Below are 13,866 nucleotides of genomic sequence, written 5' to 3'. Positions count from 1 at the left end.
TAGCGGGGACCACAGGCTCATGCCATCATACCCAATTAATTTTCTTTTAAATGTTTTGTAGAGATAAGGTCACCCCGTGTTGCTCAGTCTAATCTTGAACTCCTGGACTCAAATGATCCTCCTGTCTCTGCTCCTTAAAGTCCTGGGACCACAGGTGTGAGCCAATGCACCTGGCCTTTTTTTTTTTTTTTTTTTTTTTTGAGACGGAGTCTTGCCCTGTCGCCCAGGCTGGAGTGCAGAGTCGCCATCTCGGCTCACTGCAAGCTCCGCCTCCTGGGTTCAAGCCATTCTCCTGCCTCAGCCTCCCGAGTAGCTGGGACTACAGGAGCCCACCACCACGCCCAGCTAGTTTTTTGTATTTTTAGTAGAGATGGGGTTTCACCGTGTTAGCCAGGATGGTCTTGATCTCCTGACCTCGTGATCCGCCCGCCTTGGCCTCCCAAAGTGCTGGGATTACAAGCGTGAGCCACCGCGCCTGGCCACCTGGCCTCTTAAGAATAATTTTGAGGGCCGGGCGCGGTGGCTCAAGCCTGTAATCCCAGCACTTTGGGAGGCCGAGATGGGCGGATCACGAGGTCAGGAGATCGAGACCATCCTGGCTAACAGGGTGAAACCCCATCTCTACTAAAAAATACAAAAAGCTAGCCAGGCGAGGTGGCAGGCGCCTGTAGTCTCAGCTACTCGGGAGGCTGAGGCAGGAGAATGGCGTAAACCCGGGAGGCGGAGCTTGCAGTGAGCTGAGATCCCGCCACTGCACTCCAGCCTGGGTGACAGAGCGAGACTGCGTCTCAAAAAAAAAAAAAAAAAAAAAAAAAAAGAATAATTTTGAAAACAATGAGGTTCACCGTCACAGCCCCTGCTGCTCTACTAAGTCCTTTGGCCCCTCTTTCAGGGCAAAAGCAAGCTCAGCCCCAGATGTTCTGTGTAATGGCCACCTTTCCCAGGAAACTTTGCTCTATGAAGGAGAACCACTTAGAGATATGAGCAACCTTAAAGAATGCCACCAGCACCACTGAATGCCTGGCATGGGCCACGTGGGTGGAGAGTATATTTTAGGGCAGTCATTCATGGTAAATTATTTCCGCCAGCCACCAAAAGTGACTACTCAATATCCAACTATGTCAGGCCCAGGCTGATAAAAGTAGAGGCATGAGGAACCTAGGGTTGTTTTGATGTGCCTTGGTTATGGTATATGTGGAAGATTTTAGAGCTTGTTATAAAAAGGGATGACCCATGGCTCTCCAGGCTGGGTCTGGGATTGCCTTTGTGGATTACAAGAGGATATTATGCAGCAGTTTTTTAAAAATGAGGCAGACTGGGACAATCTATCTCCAAGATACATAGGCGCTGTTAAGGGAGCAAAGCAAGATGTAGTAGGGCATGTATAGTATGCACTGTGTGCTGTGTGCTATCTGCATAGAACTGTGAGGTCTGATACAGTAGCCACTAGCCACATATGGCTATTAACATAGAAATTTAGGTTGAGCCTGGTGGCTCACGCCTGTAATCCCAGCACTTTGGGAGGCCAAGTGGGAGGATAGCTTGAGGCCAATAGTTCGAGACCAGCCTGGGCAACATAGTGAAACCCCTTTTCTACGAAAAAATTTATTTATTTATTATTATTATTATTATTATTATTATCATTGAGACAGGTCTCACTCTGTCACCCAGGCTGGAGTGCAGTGGCTCAGTCTCAGCTTATTACAACCTCTGCCTCCTGGGTTCAAGTGATTCTCATGCCTCAGCCTCCAAGTAGCTGGGTCTACAGGTGCGCACCACCATAGCCAGCTAATTTTTGTATTTTTGGTAGAGACAGGGTTTCGCCACGTTGGCCAGGCTGTTCTTGAACTCCTGACCTCAGGTGATCTGCCCGCCTCAGCCTCCCAAAGTGCTGAGATTACAGGCATGAGCCACTGCACCCGGCCAAAAAATTTAAAACTGTAAAAATTAGCCAAACATGGTGTCGTGCATCTGTAGTCCCAGCAACTTAGGAGGCTGAGGTGGGAGGATTTCTTGAGCCCAGGAGGTCAAGGTTGCAGTGAGCTATGACTGCACCGCTGCACTCCAGCCTGGACAACAGAGTGAGGCCCTGTCTCAAAAAATAAACAGGAATTTGAGGCCATGTTCATACATGGCTGCAGACCAGTCTGGTAAACAGAGCAAGACCCTGTGTCTTCAAAGAAAAAAGAAATTTTTGTTTTTAAAGTCAGCTCCTAAGACACACTGGCCACATATTAAGTGTTCAACTGCCCCGTGTGGCTAATGGCTACCAAACTGGGCAGCACGGGCGACCATTTTTATCACTGAAGTTCTGTTAGACAACCTCTGGAAGCACACACAAGAAACTGGTAATGGTGATTGCCTTCGGGGAGGGAAACTGGGAGGGTGCAGGGCTGTATGCCCTTTTGTACCTCTTGAATTTCATATCATGTATTTGTATTAGGTGTTTACAAATTATTTTAAAAACAAACTGGGAATTAGGAATCCCCATATGGAATCACTGCAGTGGGACAGTGGTTCCCAAAAAACTACTTTGCAATTTGCCTAAAACAAATTAAGGTAATAGCTATCATGATTTCATATTTAATATTTTTTCACAGCTTAGAGTTTCTTAGCTCCTGTTGCTCTCTCTCTGCTCTTATGAGCTCACAGGGTGATAAAGTGAATTAGTAAGTAGCAGGATAACATTAAAGGAAAAATTCCTGGGAAACATGGCAAAACCCTGGTTCTACAAAAATACAAAACATTAGCCAGGCATAGTGCATGCGCCTGTGGTCTTAGAGACTTGGGAGGCTGAGGTGGGAGGATCGCTTGAGCCTGGAAGGCAGTAACTCAATCCCAGCAGAATCCCAGGGAGCGAAGATGACTTATCCCAAAAGAAAAACAAGAAGGAAATTCTATTACCAGAAGACAAAGGGATGAAATGAGGGATGGAGAATCAAAGACTGAAGCTACTAGGGTTCGTTTTTATTAATTTTTAATTTTTTCAGAGGCAAGGGCCTCACTATGTTGCCCAGGCTGGTCTTGAACTCCTGGCCTCAAGCTATCCTCCTGCCTGAGCCTTCCGAGTTGTTGGGATTACAGACATGAGCCGCTGCATTCAACTTTGGTTTTTGTTTGTTTGGTTAGTTTCGTTTTGTTTTTTTGACAGAGTTTTGCCGTGCCACCCAGGCTGGAGTGCAGTCAATGACTCAGCCTCGGCTCACTGCAGCCTTGACCTCCTGACCTCAAGTGATCCTCCCGCCTCAGTGCCACCCCTCACCACCCTCCAATATGTGGGACTACAGGCGCGCGTGACCGCGCACGGCTAAGTTTTCAATTTTTTATAGAGATGGGGTTTCACCATGTTGCTTAGGCAGGTCTCCAACTCCTGGACTAAGCGATCTGCCTACCTTGGCCTCCCAAAGTGTGAGCCACCGCACCCACCATTTAAGATTGAAGCTAGACCAGGCAAACCCTTAAGCCTAAACCAGTAACAGTTTTTCACAAGTTCATAGATGTGACTGTGATAAATAACACACAAATTCACTTAAAAGCAGGTGTGTCCACGTGGTAATTTTTGGTCCTTATTTTTATTTTTATTTTCAGTTAATGGATATTACAGATACAACTTTTTTTTTTCTTTTTTTTGAGACGGGGTCTCACTCTGTCGCCTAGGCTGGAGTGCAGTGGCATGATCAGAGCTCATTGCAACCTCCGCCTCCTGGGTTCAAGAGATTCTCCTCCCTCAGCTTCCTGAGTAGCTGGGATTGCAGGTACATGCAACCACACCTGGCTAATTTTTGTACTTTTTGTAGAGACAGGGTTTTACCATGTTGCTCAGGCTGGTCTTGAACTCCTAAGTTCAAGTGATCCACCTGCCTCGGCCTCCCAAAGTGCTGGGATTACACATGTGAGCCACCATGCCTGGCCTAAAGATATAACTTCTATCATGAGGAGGTCCAAGAACTATTTTCTTTTTCTTTTTTTAATGTTAGAAAGGGATTCTTAACTGAGTATGTGCTGCCGCAAAGGCAGGGGAAATTAAGCAAGAAGAGAATGGAGCCAGGAAATAAAGGCCCCAACCCAGGAAGCAGTTAAGCAAATTCCGGGATGACCACATGTGACAAGTTTAGGGGATAACTTGAGCACATGGAGGACAGAACTCGGAGAGGGCACTGCGGGCATGGGCCCCACCCGCTCTGCCAGAGCACTGGAGGAGAACGAGGGCATGATAATGGTAGATGACACTGAAAGAAAAGGAAAGAGCATGAGGCACCCTTGGGGGAAGCAGCCATCATCAGAGTGTATTTTATTTTTATTTTATTTTATTTTGAGATGGAGTCTCACTCTGTTGCCCAGGCTGGAGTGCAGTGGCATGATCTTGGCTCACTGCAACCTCCGCCTCCCAGGTTCAAGTCATTCTCTGCCTCAGCCTCCCGAGTAGCTGGGACTACAGGGGGGCACTACCACACCCGGCTAATTTTTGTATTTTTAGTAGAGACAGGGTTTCTCCATGTTGGCCAGGCTGGTCTTGAACTCCTGACCTCAGGTGATCCGCCTGCCTTGGCCTCCCAAAGTGCTGGGATTATAGGCGTGAGCCACCGAGCCTGACCTCACAGCGCATTATTAAGCTCTGTGGTAAATAATATTTATATAGTCACAATTCTGTAAACACTGTTAATTTTCTACAAATTGTGGCATAACCAAACCTCAAGAATGGACAGGGCTGGGGTATAAAAGAGCTAAGTCCTTGCCTGGTTTACTAGGAAGGCAATAGATAGTGTCTAAAACTATGAGACAGCTGGGCACGGTGGCTCACGCCTGTAATCCCAGCACTTTGGGAGGCCAAGGCGGGTGGATCATGTGCGGTCAGAAGTTTGAGATCAGCCTTGACAACATGGTGAAACCCCGCGACTACTAAAAATACAAAATTAGCTGGGCGTGGTGGCATGTGCCTGTAATCCCAGCTAGTAGGGAGGCTGAGGCAGGAGCATTGCTTGAATCCAGGAGGCAGAGGTTGCAGTGAGCCAAGATGGCGCCACAGAACTCCAGCCTGGGTGACAGAGCAAGACTGTGTCTCAAAAAAAATAATAATAATAAAGTAAAAACAATGAGACGTGCAGGAGATGCAGGGAGAAGCACCAGAAGATTCTGCTGAAAGCCTGCTCCCCCAGAAGGGTGGGGAAAATGAACTGCTGTTTTTCGTTATGTTTCATCCCCATTCCGCTTCATTTGATTGAATTGTAAACCATGTGTATAATAACACTTTTTAACCAAATTTTTAAAAAAGAGAGAGTGGAAAGAAACAGCTTCCTACAACAAAACTGAAGAGCACACCAGTGATTCCAGGGTCCAGAGAGGAGGGTGCATTAACGCTAGTTTCATGATTTCAATCAGATGCCAAGTAAGGATGTATCTGGGGTTCAGACAAGAAAGGCTCTCATTCAAGTGCTTAAAAGACCAATGGAAGGCAAGGACTTGCCCAACTGGCAGGGTGAAAATTAGCCAGAACTGGAAGAGTAACAGCTGTTCATCTTTGAGCACTTAACTACAGGCCAGAACTTGCATTAAGGATATCAGCTTTTTCTTTTTTTCTTTTTCTTTTTTTTTGGTGGTGGTTGTTTTGGAACAGAGTCTCACTCTGTCATGTAGGCTGCAGTGCAGTAGCGCAATCTCAGCTCACTGCAACCTCCACCTCCCGGGTTCAAGCGATTCTTGTGCCTCAGCCTCCCAAGTAGCTGGGACTACAGGCATGCACCACCATGCCTGGCTAATTTTTGTATCTTTGGTAGAGATGGGGTTTCACCATGTTGGTCAGGCTGGTTTCGAACTCCTGGCCTCAAGCAATCCATCCGCCTCAGCCTTCCAAAGTTATGGGATTACAGGCGTGAGCCACTGTGCCCAGCCAGGATAGCATCATATTTGATCCTCACATCAACTGACATTAGCCCCAATTTACAGATGAGGAACTGAGGCTCAGAGAGGTTTTGGCACTTGCCTGAGGTCACACACTCTGGGCTCTCTGCTTGGGGCTGAGGGCCAAGGGGCGTTGTGACTTACTTCTCTTTCCTGAACATCAGTAAAATTCAATTTAGAAATTTCTGTCTTAAGTGCTATCTCAAGGGGTCTGTGAAAAATGCTGACTCTGTGGCAGCTGTCTTAGCCCCATACTCATTGGGTTGCCCTGGGCCCCACACTGTTTTAAGGAAGTCCCAGCAAATAATATGGGGTAGAGTCAGATTCAAACCTAAGCAGCTCTGGCTCTAAAACCCACTGAACAAAGCTGCAACTAGAATCAGAAAGAACTAGGTGAGAATCCTACTTCTAGCACTTACTAGATCTGTGGCTGTGGCCCCCCACAAGTTACTTAACCTCTTTTTTTTTGTTTTTCATTTTATCTTTTTAGAGACGAAGTCTCGCTCTGTCACCAGGCTGGAGAGCAGTGGCGTGATCTTGGCTCACTGCAACCTCTGCCTCCTGGGTTCAAGCTATTCTCCTGCTTCAACCTCCTGAGTAGCTGGGACTACAGGCATGTGCCACCACACCCAGCTAATTATTTGTATTTTTAGTAGAGACAGGGTTTCACCATGTTGGCCAGGATGGCCTGGATCTCTTGATCTCATGATCCACCCACCTCGGCCTCCCCAAGTGCTGGGATTATAGGCATGAGCCACCATGCCTGGCCACTTAACCTCTTTTAAACCTATTTTCTCATCCACACAATGGAGATAATGGTAGCACACACCTTTCAGGTGGCTGATAAGGAATATAAGGTGAACACAGGTGCCTATGTGGGTTCCTCCATTTTCCATAAATGTTAATTCCCTTACCCCTCATCTCCTAGGTTAGTCCCGGAGGACAGACTTGAAGTTTGAAAACAGAAAGAAACTGCCAAAAGGGATTATTTAAGGCAGAGATCCCCCCCTTTTATTATCCTTTAGGTCCCCAGTGGTGAGGGCAGGGGACAAGAGAGGTGGGGTCAAGCCCAAATTCTTGGACCTCATCCTAGAGTGACTCTTTAGGGTTAGTGTGGGGTTAGGAATCTGCATTTTGGACCTGTCCCCAGGGCATTCTGATGCTTGTAGTTCTCCTATCTGGCTTTGAGTAACTCTGGGTAGTGTTTTAAATCTAAGCTGACAGACCAGTGGGATGTGAACCATCCTTGCAAATGTTTTGAGCCCTTCCTGCACTGGCCTCCAACTCTGCCTTGCTCAGTCTGTCTTCAGCTCTCCTTCCATTCCGGCCCTCTCCCCTTACCCTTTCCTTTCTCACTTGCTTTTATTTTTATTTTTTATTTTATTATTATTATTTAAAAAATTTTTTGAGACAGGATCTCACTCTGTCACCCAGGCTGGAGTGCAGTGGCACTATCTTGGTTCACTGCAATCTCTGCCTCCCAGGTTCAAGCAATTCTCATACCTCAGCCTCCCTAGTAGCTGGGACTACAGGCGCACACCAGCACACCTGGCTAATTTTTGTATTTTTAGTAGAGATGGGTTTCACCATGTTGGCCAGGCTGGTCTTGAACTCCTGACCTCAAGTGATCCACCCGCCTCAGTCACCCAAAGTGCTGGAATTACAGGCATGACCCACCGCACCCAGCCTCCTTTTCCACTTCCTACCTTCCTCCCCACCTCTGGGTGCACCCTCCCCTGAGCTCAGCCTGTATTCCTGTCTGCTGGCCACTTACCAGCCAGTCTCTTCACCTGTGATGCCCTTTACTCACCTAGAAAGCTCACATCAAAAGTCGCCTCCTCCAGGATACCTCTCAAGTTCTCCTCTCTGGTCCCTTGGCCCTTTGCGGGTACCTTTTTTCTTGTGTAAGTCACATGATAATGTGAGGGTTTTTTTTTTCCCCATCTGGAGTCTGCCTGGTGGGCTCATGGTCCATTTGTGGAAACATGCATTTCCCTCTTCTCCGCTCCCCCTCCTTCATGATCCATGCTTTATGCAGCTTCCCCAAGGCATGCAGAGCAAGCTGAGAGGAGGTAGACAAGCCTGCAGACCTTTCACAGAAGCGAGGTGGCTTGGGAAGTAAGAGAAGACGGAGGAGATAGGGGTTCCTAAAAAGCAGACAAGAGATTACCGAGGGGTTCCCCACAGCGCCAGCACACAGCCGCTGCACAAAAACGCAGTGGAATTACTGAGGGACATTATGCGCTTGATGGGGGACAGGGAGTGATTGTGCCAAGCCACCAAGGATCATGCTGTGCCAGTTGTATACTATCCTTTTGCCAAGGTGAAATGATTTCCCTACTAAATCCCTTACTTTCCACTTTGTTTAAAATGAGTTTAATACCAAGAGAGTAGTTTGTGTCTATGTCCTTATTTCTAATCTTCCTGCTCAACCATTAACCGCACTAAACACACTCAGACCCATCTAGTCTAAAATTGAGAAGGGGAGGTTCTCACTCCTGGAGAATTACTGAAAGGGTGGCCCTCATACAGTCCGGAGTCACACTCCCAAGTGCTGGTTTTATACTTGAAAGCAGACAGCAGGACTCTGACCTTTGCAGAGATAGGAGGGACACCTTCCTACCCAGAGAAGCCAAAAGAGCACAGGACGCCCAGGCCGAGGGCAGTGAAGCTTGCTTCCAAGAACTGGTCCATTCCCCAGCCAACCCCTGTGCCCACTTAGGACTGGCATGTAGCAGCACCTCTCCTCATCCACACTCAGGCCCTAGGCTCCCAATTGACCAAAGCCTGCAAGGATAAAGTGTCCAGAGCATGGGTCCCTGCCAACACTCCCTGCCCTGCTCTTCACTAGCTGTGGTCACCACTGATGACATTTTGTCCCGAGTTCATCTGAAAGAGCAATGTCACTTTTGTGTTAGAAAGGAGACATACAGGCCAGGTGTGGTGGTTCATGCCTGTAATCCCAGCGCTTTGGGAGGCCGAGTCACGAGGATCGCCTGAGGCCAGGAGTTGGAGACCAGGCTAGGCAACACAGTGAGACCCCGTCTCTACAAAATAAATAAATTTTTAAAAATGAAAAAATTAGCTGGGCGTGGTGGTGCACGCGTGTAGTCCCAGCTACTTGGAGGCTGACGTGGGAGGTAGTCAGCCGCCACAGCACTCCAGTCTGGGCGACACAGTGAGACCCTGTCTCAAAGACAAAAACAGAAAGGAACAAAGAAATCCTCTACATGGCTAGAAGAGAATAACCGGGCCCCTAAGCTTCGTGCCAGGCGGTGCTAATGGGCGAGTTACACACGGGAGAGTGCCCAAGGGGACCTCAAGGCGTTCCCTTGGGATAAGGCATGGTCAAAACAGCTATGTTTATCCTGAAGCGAAAGGCGGAGGCTCCAGTTTGGGTCCCGGCTCCGCCCCACGGGCTGCACTGCTGCCCTCGGGGAGGCAAAGATAGGGCAGGCGTTGTTAGTCCCACTCACAAGTGGGAACTCTTCAACTGAGGGAGGCGAAGTGACAGCCCCAAAGTTGCATAGATGGTTCTGAGGCCAAACGAGGTCAGGAACCCAGAAGCCAGGATCTAGTTTGACGTAGACCTGCGGGAGGCGGGCGGTAACGGACGCGTTCCCCCGACACCGGTGCCTTGGCCTATTTGCGCCCCGCAGGCGCTCCCGGTTCCCCAGCCTCCTACACCTCGCATCTGCCCTGGGGCTCAGCTCCCAGGGACTTCCGGGAGCAGCTGGCCCCGCCCCAAGGCTCCTTCGGGCCGCGCGATTGGCACGGCGGGCCGGGGGCAGGGCCGGAGCGCCGAGCCAACGTGATGGCGTCAGGGGCCGCGGGCGCCGCTTCCTGTTGTCAGTGGCCGAGAGGCCGCATCGTCTGCTCCGAGTGCTGAGGAGCTGCCGCGGCCGGGAGCGCCCCCAGCCTCGCTCCTCGCTCCGCTTGGTGAGTTAGGGGGTCAAGATGCGAGGAGGGCGGCGGAGGGGCGGCGGGGCCGAGGCGCGAACGGGCGGTGGGCCTCCTGCTCCCTCCGCGATCCCCAGCGCCTGGTTACCCTGAGACTGCCCGGCTTCAGAGCCCTCAGCTCTGCCCAGCCTGCGCCCGCCCCGCTCCCACCCAGCCTTCCCCCTGCACCGCCGCTGTGGCCCCGTGCCCCACGTCTGTCCAGCCCCCAACCCGCGCCCGCATTCCCTCACCGGCGGTCTTGCTTAAATGCAGCTTCACTCGTGACCCCACTTTACCTTAGTTCCAACCCCGATCTCGGCCACGTCTCTTCGCCCCGCCCTGACACATCTCATCGTCTCTCCCGACCCCTCTGGTAATCACGATGCTCCTCGCTCACGTCCCCAAGACCCACCATTCAGGTTTCCCCTTCTCTGGCTCAGCTTTCTTATCCCAGTCACCCCCATCCCCTGTCCAGCTCCCCAAGATCTGCTCATCCCAAACACTCTACCTCTGCCTTCTCATCTAAGACCCACCCCCAAAGTAAGTGCCCTGTTGAGCTCACCGCTTTCTTCCGGATAACTCCGATCTCAGCCTTATTCCAAGTCTTAACTGTGTCTTCTCGTCCTTAGTCTCCTAGCCCTCTGTATACCTTCCTTTGCGTCTCCTGCCGTACTGAGGACACCCCATCCCTAAGTCTTTGCCAAACTATCCCTAACTCTTGCTGCCTCCTTTCCTACCACCCTCACCCAATCTTGTTAAAAATGGCATCTCCATGTCCTTTCACCCCCGCTGACCGACCGCAACTCTTCACCCCAACTCTGCGTCCATTCCTTCCCTGGACCCAACTCCCATTCAACCTGAGAACTTTAGTGCAGAGTCTCCTGCCAACTCCACCAGCTGCCCCTCAACAGCCAAATGTAGGTGCTCACTCAGACCCTCAGTTAGAGACTGAGCAGCATGATTGGCGGGTGTAGGGGCTCAGGTGGTAAATAAGGGTGGAGGAACAGTGGGCTCTCCCCAACTCTTGGGTGGGGCCAGGGTTTTTCCTGGCATCTGGTCTCCTGTACCTGTCCTCAGGGACTGTGTTTCTGGCATTTATATTAAATGACTTGTGCTGGCTGCTGGAATGGTAGGTATCATTCAAATATCTGGAAGGTGAGAGATGGCCACTTACTCAGCTCACTTAGCACAGAATGATGGAAGCTGTCACTTCCTTCTGGCTGGTGTTCTGGCCCTGGAGAGCCTCTGGGAAGTTCTGCGTGGTGTTGGCTGTGGTCACAGAACATTGTTCATGTTCCTTTTCCTGTAAGGAACTTGTAAGGGCCTCTCCCTGCCAGAGCTGATGGCAGATCAATCCTGATGCTGAATTCAGGGGATATGATGGGTGCCAGAGGCAGTGTTACCTGTTGTGAAGAGTATAGGTGAGTAGATCCTGGGGAGGCTGAGGTCTAGGTGGGTACAGAGGCTCTTGAATCGCTTTCTTTTCTTGCAAGTGCTGGATCATTGACTTTTGGCCACTTGGGTTCCATGAACACAGGAACCACGTTATCTCAGAGTAGCTGAGGGAGAAGGACGTTCCAGAGGCACCCAAGTCTCATGCTCAGTGTTTATAGTTTCCAGGGGGCTTTTTGGTACACATTTTCTCTGAATCCCGAGGACCCGGCATCAGATGGGTGAGCCATTTGATTGCAGTGTTTTTCTTTCTTTCTTTCTTTCTTTGCAATGGAGTTTTACTCTTGTTGCCCAGGCTGGAGTGCAGTGGCACGATCTCGGCTCACCACAACATCTGCCTCCCAGGTTCAAGTGATTCTCCTGCCTCAGCCTCCCAAGTAGCTGGGATTACAGGCATACACCACCATGCCTGGCTAGTTTTGTATTTTTAGTAGAGATAGAGGTTTCTCTGTTGATGAGGCTGGTCTCCAACTCCCGACCTCAGGTGATCCACCTACCTCGGCCTCCCAAAGTGCTGGGATTGATTACAGGCGTGAGCCACGGTGTCTGGCTGATTGCAGTTTTAAAGGGCCCCAAAGAACATTGTCTCTGCTTGCCATTTATAGTCGTACTCCTTTGAAAAAGTGAATACTGTTTACCGTCAATGTCCTCCCATTAATATGCAGTATATTTAAGTCGTTTTCAGCCTTATTGGCAGCTTGGCTTAATGACAGGAGCTCCACAGTTGCCCCAGCACTTAACAGTTGTTATACCCCAACTTCCCACATTGGGTGAAATCGAGATACCTGCCCTGTGTCTTGTTTTTATTAATCACTTCATTCAACAGCTTATTTTTTGAGCACCAGTGTTTGCCAAGCACTGTTCTAGGTACTAGAAATACATTGGTGAATGGGTGAGGCAACAGTCCTGTTTTCATTCAGAGTTTGGTCCTTGTTAGAATCCTCTGGGATATGGGACAAGAATATAGGGAAGATGGGTGTTATTGGATGGAAGGAAGGAGGGAGGAAAGAAAGATAGCCAGTGTTCACTGACTCCACAATTCTGCCCTCATCCACTAGCCCTGAGTCTGGGAATCACAAGCTAGAAGTTTCTCACCCTTCATCTGGTATTTAATTGCTTCAAAACTCCGACCCCCACCACCCCACCCATCACAGAAATCCAGCTTTCCTCAGGTGGACAGGGGTGCAGTTTCCTCAGTCAGCACTCACATGCCTGAAAGATCAGCTGCCTTTCTGAATCAGAGGATAACTTTGTCATTCTTTTCCAATTGAAAAAACATGACTCCCTCAGGCCGGGCGCGGTGGCTCAAGCCTGTAATCCCAGCACTTTGGGAGGCCGAGACGGGCGGATCACGAGGTCAGGAGATCGAGACCATCCTGGCTAACACGGTGAAACCCCGTCTCTACTAAAAATACAAAAAACTAGCCGGGTGAGGTGGCGGGCGCCTGTAGTCCCAGCTACTCAGGAGGCTGAGGCAGGAGAATGGCGTAAACCTGGGAGGTGGAGCTTGCAGTGAGCTGAGATCCGGCCACTGCACTCCAACCTGGGCGACAGAGCGAGACTCCGTCTCAAAAAAAAAAAAAAAAAAAAAAAAAAAAAAAAAAAAAAACATGACTCATCAATTGGTACAGCAGTTGGATGGCTTAAAGCCAGGCTGTGGCTCTGAACAGCCAGTTACACAATTCAGGCAGTGGAGAGAAGGCCGTGGGGAGTGGCTGAGAAGTCCCTCAAGAGAAGAGGTTGCTGTTCACTGATGGTGGAGTGTTTTGAGAGTGGTGAAACCAGGTTATACCTTTCTTCTTTTAATGTAAGTCTCATCCAAGTCATTCTCTTTTTTTGCTTCCTTGATCTCTGGAGGAAGTGAAATTGGACATATAGAGAAGGCCAGGTAGTATAATGCAGGAAACCAACCGGAACTGTTCCTTCCTAACTATGTTGGAACATTTAAGAAAGTATAGCGCCGGGCGCGGTGGCTCAAGCCTGTAATCCCAGCACTTTGGGAGGCCGAGACGGGCGGATCACGAGGTCAGGAGATCGAGACCATCCTGGCTAATATGGTGAAACCCCGTCTCTACTAAAAATACAAAAAACTAGCCGGGCGAGGTGGTGGGCGCCTGTAGTCCCAGCTACTCGGGAGGCTGAGGCAGGAGAATGGCGTAAACCCGGGAGGCGGAGCTTGCAGTGAGCTGAGATCCGGCCACTGCACTCCAGCCTGGGCGACAAAGCGAGACTCCGTCTCAAAAAAAAAAAAAAAAAAAAAAAAAAAAAAGAAAGTATAGCTCTTGAGACTTCAGGAGCATTGGTAGGACCTGGGCTCAGCTGGTTGGGGCTATAAATCTCATTGACAGAACTGTTTCTTGTTGGTTTTAGACCTTCTGTGATGAAATGGAGCTTCCGAGTACCTCTGAAGAAGAAATAATAGTTTGCCTGAATTTGAGCCAAAGACCTGAGGCCTTTTGGTCCAGGGAAAGATGCAGGGGTTGGGATGAAGAAACCAGAGAGTTCTGTCCTTTACCGGAGACCCATTGCTACTGAGCCTCAGTTTTGTCCTCTGTAAAACGGATAATTACTCTCTCA

General features: G+C 49.6%; 1 protein-coding gene across 2 annotated transcripts in view; it reads left to right on the top strand.

The window, feature by feature from the left end:
• Positions 1 to 9,671: 9,671 nt before the first annotated feature.
• The window catches only part of PLEKHM1 (pleckstrin homology and RUN domain containing M1), a 57,243-nt gene continuing 53,048 nt past the window's right edge, over positions 9,672 to 13,866 (top strand). The window contains exon 1 of one of the 2 annotated variants that reach the window (XM_050763687.1): positions 9,672 to 9,837. The gene's annotated coding sequence lies outside the window, so the exon portion shown is untranslated. The remainder of the gene's footprint in view (positions 9,838 to 13,866) is intronic. The other variant, XM_050763688.1, reaches the window with a different exon arrangement.

This window comes from Macaca thibetana, chromosome 16, assembly GCF_024542745.1.
Source record: "Macaca thibetana thibetana isolate TM-01 chromosome 16, ASM2454274v1, whole genome shotgun sequence".
Lineage (NCBI taxonomy): Eukaryota > Metazoa > Chordata > Mammalia > Primates > Cercopithecidae > Macaca > Macaca thibetana.
The sequence above is the reverse complement of the archived record's forward strand: the minus strand, read 5'-3'. Positions and strand labels throughout refer to the sequence as shown.